We start from the raw sequence: 6,456 nt of genomic DNA, 5'->3' as shown, positions 1-6,456 counted from the left end.
GAGAATGAGCATCTTTTGAGTCTCACTGTGCCACACGTTATATTGGGGGTGATGATCTGGGCTCTGTTGCTAGGTCTGCCAGCCTCCTGGGCCTCTGGGCTTGCCCCGACACCACGCGCCTTCAGATCCAGAACCACAGGAGTAGAGAAGGAATGGGGAAGAGGGCCCAGAAGTGAGGACGCTCCTCAAGATGAGAATCAGAGAGTAATTGAGTGACCTGGACAAAGAGGGTGGTGTGTTGATCTGAGACCTGCAAGACAGATGACCTGGACTTTGGGGAAGAAATACAGCATTTGATTTTTGGATGTGCTGAAGTACAAGAACCATTTATACCCCAGAGTGGAAACTGAGGGCTCTGAGGGTGGAGCGTGATCGGAGCTGAGCTGACTACAAAGTCTCTGGGCCCAGGATTTCCCTGGCTGTCCAGTGGTTAAAATTGGTCCGGGAACTAAGATCCCATATGCCTGGCAGCCAAAAAAAAAAAACAGTGGCGCCCAGCAGGGCTGGCAAGTTCCTTGAGGGCAGAAACTGCCTCTGCTGCCTCATGGCATCTCCCAATACCAGGCCCTAAGGAGTTCTAAATGAATTTTCTTTATAAATTTCATTATAATGAATGAATGGAGTATAAGGCAATAGGCATGTCTTGATACTTTATTATGATTATCTGTCAGTAACAGATTCAGGAAAGAGAGAGAACTGCCTACACAGACTTCCTCTTGGTTTATTTCCCCCTCAGTGTTGTTGGCCCTTCTGTCTCTCCTTTTGTGAATTATTAGTTAACTCTCCTCTTTGCACCCAATGCTGTCTTGCACAGAGGAGACATCTGATGGATGTTTACAAAACTGAATGCAGACCAGCCTTCACAATGAGTACATTGCTGTTGTTGCGTATCCATTGGGAACATGAGGACTGCTGAATATAGAAATTGCTGCTCTGCTTCCTGACAGCGTCCCTCCTGTGGCCACATCATGGGATCCTCTTGCTCATTTTAGAGTGGCCCGAGCAGCTCAGCACAGCCGCTTTAGCCTCCATCCCTTCCACCCTCAGCCAGCCTTGAAATAAGCACCATGCCCCTCCGTTCCCGCCAAGAGCACTTGGCACTGACCTCAGCCCGCCCTGGCATTTCCACCCTCCCTCCTTGTGATGGAGCCTGTGCCCTCTCTGGATCCCTTCCTGGTCCTCAGATTGCCTTTCTAGATCTTGGCTGCCTTCCACCAGGATTTAGTCTCTGCTCAGATAGGTCTCGAGTAAACACTTCTCTCTGTTCAAACCAAGTCTGGGCCTCCCCATCCTCACGGCTCGCGCATCTCAGCCAGCAGAAACTAAGCCAGACCTGTGGGTAATCCCCTTCACCTTTTAAATCTATTATTCTGGATTCTGTGGTCTACTTTCTCACAATGGAGGTCCTTTCAGGAGGTAGTTTAGAGCAGGAGACAGTCTGGGTGAAGCTACCAGCCCTGGGCCAGCCAGGCCAGGGAAGCCAGAACCGAAACCCTGCTACATTATATAGATATTTCAAAACCTCTCAGTAAATCTTTATCTCTGAAGAACAGTGTCACAACTTCCTGCCTTTTCTAAGCAGGAACCCCTGCTGTTACAATAGAGGAAAGTCAGCACAAAACATACATTATAGAGGCAGTCATCAGACTGGACCGAAAATCCCAACCCATCACCCCTGACTGGAACAGAAGGTGACCTAGGGCTTTTCATACATCAGGTTCCACCTTAGCTTATTAACTCCTGCAGTGTAGGCCGGGCCTCATCACGTCTTGAAACTGAATCTGTTGAGATGAGATTTACTACAGGCACTCAGAAGATGCTCAGTGATAAAGAACCTGCCTGCCAACGCAGGAGATGCAAGTTTGATCCCTGGGACGGGAAGATCCCCTGGAGGAGGGCATGGCAACCCACTCTAGCATTCTTGCCTGGGAAATGCCATTTCAGAGGAGTCTGGTGGGCTAGTCCATGGGGTCACAAAGAGTCGGACACAACTGAGTGACTGAGCTTGCACGCGAGCGCATACAATCAGAAGGTCTTTGGTGCTGAAAGTTTGACTGATAAAGGCCGTTTGGCACAAAAATAAGTCCTTTGTGTGTGCACACAGGTCTGGCTCCTCTGGTGACTCTGTTGTCTCTTGTAGGGTAGCAGGTGGGTTGAGCAGATGCAGCGGCAGCATCACTCAAAGCTAGAAGTTGGGGTTCAACCCACCACTTTCTGACCAGGTGATCCTCCACTTCAGACCTTGAAATGTGGGGATCAGGGCATCACAGTGTCTCCCCACACAGAGACTTCATGAGTTGATTCATTTAGAAACTGCCCAGGAAAGCACTGGTACCTAGCGGGTGAGTCTTGAGGGGCTTGCCTTCCCAGGTTCCTTCATTACTTCCTGCCTTGTTTTCCCCCAAGAGCAGCTTTCTAAAGGACAGATAAGAACATATTATAAAAGCAGGAATGACCTCTGCTCTCTGTAGAGCGGAAATTATCTGAGGGATATGGAATCAGGAATCCATTTTTGTAAAATTTCCTCACATAGGTTGCCCAAGTGCCTGAACCTTTCACTGACACTATTTTGTTTTTGTATGAAATGTGTTTTTAAGTACCTCCTAGTTAGGGTGTACGAGAAGTAATGTCAGCCCATGGGGTGGTTCAGGGTCAGGCTATTGTCCCCATTTCACAGATAAATCAACTAAGGCACAGGGAGGTGAAGGGCTTCACTCAAGGTCATGTGACCAGTATGGCCGGGAAGTGGGAAACCCAGGTCTCTCAACACCCTCCCCATGTTCTTTCTCTCCCTGGCTGCACAGAGGTACTGGTCTCCCAAAGTTCAGGGGCCCATCTCTGTTAGATGAATCTGTGACTTGCTCTCGAGTAGTAGGAGAAAAACATCCTTGAGTGGGTTGATGGGTGGAAATGTCAGCTGCCCCGAACCCCTTGGATTTCCTCGCTTTGGCTCCCTTGGGTTAACTCAGCTGCCCAAATCTTCCCAGAAAGCCTAGCCCTGTTCCTCCAGCACTGTCCCTAGAGATGGAGTGGAAGCTTTGCCTCAAAAAGAACAGAGGGTCGGTAGGAGGGGAGGAAGCAGAAGATAAGTATCAGGGCGCGAGTCTGCTTCTTGAGGTGGTTTTTGTGGTTTCGTGGAGACAGATGGCAGCTGTCTATAGAATATGCTTGCAAGTCCCCCTTCCTTCCTCATTTCAATTTGTTGTGACAACTGGAGTTACATTTTGGGCAAATAAATACATAGGATCATATTTTTCACTCTGAGTATTGGAATAATTAAAGCAATGGGATGCCTCACATATTTCTCCATTCACTTTAAACAAGAAAACTTTCTGCAAAGCGAGTTTTAGTCTGTTTTCCTGGGTTGTGATGGGGAGGCAGGTGTCAGGGAGAACTTTGTGATCCATTTCTCTGATGGTAACAGCTTCTAGGATCAAGTCACTCATCACTTAGCCAGGATGAGTCAATCAAACAAGGGGATCACCCTTACTCTTCTTTGACACCATGCTCTTGTGAATTCCGCGCACAGCCCCCTCACCAGCTGCCTGCCCCTGGCCCCTTGGGCAGGCTTGTTTTCCCTTAAGGCCTCCCATTCCAAGAACCAGCCCCTGTCTGGACATTCCGGTCATGAACCCCATTGCCTCCTTGTTCTCCAAGCAGAACGATGGGACTCCTAGTAGAAAACTCTAATTCCTCTTGAAAAACATACTTAACTTTTTCATTAAATTTCATTAGAGTATAGTTGCTTTACAAAGTTGTATTAGTTTCTGCTAACAGCTAAGTGAATCTGCTATATGTATACATACATCCCCACTTTTTAATATTTCCTTTCCATTTAGGTCACCACAGAGCATGGAGGAAACTTCCCTGTGCTATACATTAGGTTCTCATTAGTTACCTATTTTATTACATAGCGGTGTGAATATGTCAGTCCCAATCTCCCAATTCATCCCACTCCTCCTTTCCACCTTTGGTGTCCACGTGTTTGTTCTCTATGTCTGGGTCTCTATTTCTTATTTGTAAGTAGGTTCATCTGTACCACTTTTATAGATTCCACATATATGCATTGATATGCAATATCTGTTTTTCTCTTCATCCTGTATGATAGTCTCTAGATCCATCCATGTCTCTGCAAATGATGCCATTTTGTTTTGTTACTTTTTATGACCGAGTGACATTCCATTGTATATATGAAGCACATCTTTATCCATTCTTCTGTTGATGTGTGTGAAAAACACACTTTTTTTTTTTTTTTTAAAGGGCCCTGATGCTAAATCTGAGGTCCCCACTAGAGACATGCTTTAGGGGAGCAGGGTCTCCCAGGATCCCACACTTCCCAGAACAGCCAGCTGATCGCTGGTAAAGGGTGGTGAGGATCCCACCCAAATAATCTGACATACAGATCATCTTGATTCACCAGCTCTCAAGAAGGAAATCTTTCCCTGTGACTCAGACTAGAACCTCCAGGAAAAATCAAAAACAAAATCAGTGCACAACCTGAGTGACTGAAATCCAACGAAGCAAGAACTAAGTGGCAAAGGTCTGCAGGGAAACTTGGCACAAGATGAAGAGTGAGAGAGAGATCTGTGAGGACAGGTAACAAAAGGAAGCGCCATGGAAATGTGCAGACAGACACAACGTGGAAGGAAACCTCGGACAAAGGATGTCAGGCACAATTAGGAGCAAGAAGGAACTAAAACAAAATGCTTCCGAATGGTTGGTCTGTGGTGTGATGGGCATAATTGGTCTTGACCAGACTCTCTGTTCTGATTTACATAACACAATGGGGAGATGCCCAGTCTAGTTAATGTTTACCTTTGAAAAGCCCTGTGCTTATTTGTCTTATTTGAAATTCAGACTTGATGGGTTCTTTCATTTTTGTGATGCCAGTTTATTTCTTTATAGTATTTTGAGACATTAAAAACAGACAGACTGGGATTTCCCTGGCAGTCAAGTGGTTAAGACTTCACCTTCCAATGCAGGGAGTATGGGTTTGATCCCTGGTCAGGGAGCTAAGACCCCATATGCCTTGCTGCCAAAAAAAATAAAATAAAATAAAGCAGAAACAATACTGTAACAGATTAAATAAAAATCTTTTAAAATGGCCCACATTAAAAAAAAATCTTAAAAAGAAAAAACAGACAAGACTATTGTCTCCTGAGAAGTTAAAAATTATGGGGATTTTCCTGGTGGTCCAGTGATTAAGAATCCACCTGTCAATGGATTCCACCTCTGGTTCGGAGAGATTCCACATGCCACAGTGCAACTGGGCCAGCTAGTCACAATTACTGAGGCCCAATGCAATCAAAGAAGCCATTTTAATGAGAAGCCCACACACTGCAACTAGAGAAGAGCCCCTGATCACTGCAACGAGAGAAAGTCCGAGCATAACAATGAAGACTAAAAAATAAAATAAAAATTAAAAATAATCTTTATGGCTGAAAGATGGAAGACATTAGCAATGCCCCTCTTTCACCTTGGGCTTCCCCGGTGACTTAAATGGCAAAGAATCCGCCTGCAATGCAGGAGATCCAGGTTCAGTCCCTCAGACAGGAAGATTCCCCAGAGAAGGGAATGGCAACCCACTCCAGTATTCTTACCTGGAGAATTCCATGGACAGAGTAGCCTGGCGGGCTACAGTCCATGGAGTCACAAAGAGTCAAACACAACTGAGTGACTAACACTCTATTGACTCTTTTGCCTTAAGAAGGTTTAAACAGATTCTCATGTGTGAGCCTTTTTCATGATTTCTTCTATTTACAACGATTCACACAGATATTGAAAGTTTTCTATTCTGGATTCCTAATGACTGAGCTGACATTGTTTTCCTGCTTTATAACATTTTAGTGGATCAGGGCAGAAAACAATGTAATGGAAAAACTAAACTTTTTGATATACTATAATATATAAAGTTGACCTTATGATGGTCCATTTCTTATCTGTGCTCACTGGACTTATCTATTGTAGCTGCTGACATTGTAGGCTTGGGAACCTGCCATCCTGGGGCCAATTTCCACCTGCTATGTATGTGACCCAAATCAATTTGCTTAATATTTGGAGTATCAGTTTTTCATCTGTAATGCAGAGGTAATAATAATGCCTACCCCTAAGAGCTGTTGTGAGGGTGGAGTTAATACACATATAAAGCACTTATTAAGACTCACTATTATTAAATCTATTATCCAATAAACTACAGCCTTACACAGAGAAGACACAGAAATTAGAGGTTATGCCCATTTGAATACTTAGAAGAAATCATTTAATTAAAACTGTGATTTAATATATACAAATGCTCTTTATGAGTGTGTTTTTTAAAAAACAATTTCTTTTGCAAGTCACTTGCACAAATTCGAAACATGAAATGCTAAACAACGTGGTTGAGAAAGAAACTCTATTTGGCTTAGTCAGTAGCTAGAACTATCATATATTTAGCACTGACTTCTAATAAACTGCAAT

The sequence above is a fragment of the Muntiacus reevesi genome, chromosome 4 (genome assembly GCF_963930625.1).
Source record: "Muntiacus reevesi chromosome 4, mMunRee1.1, whole genome shotgun sequence".
Classification (NCBI taxonomy): domain Eukaryota; kingdom Metazoa; phylum Chordata; class Mammalia; order Artiodactyla; family Cervidae; genus Muntiacus; species Muntiacus reevesi.
This window is presented reverse-complemented; position numbering follows the sequence as displayed.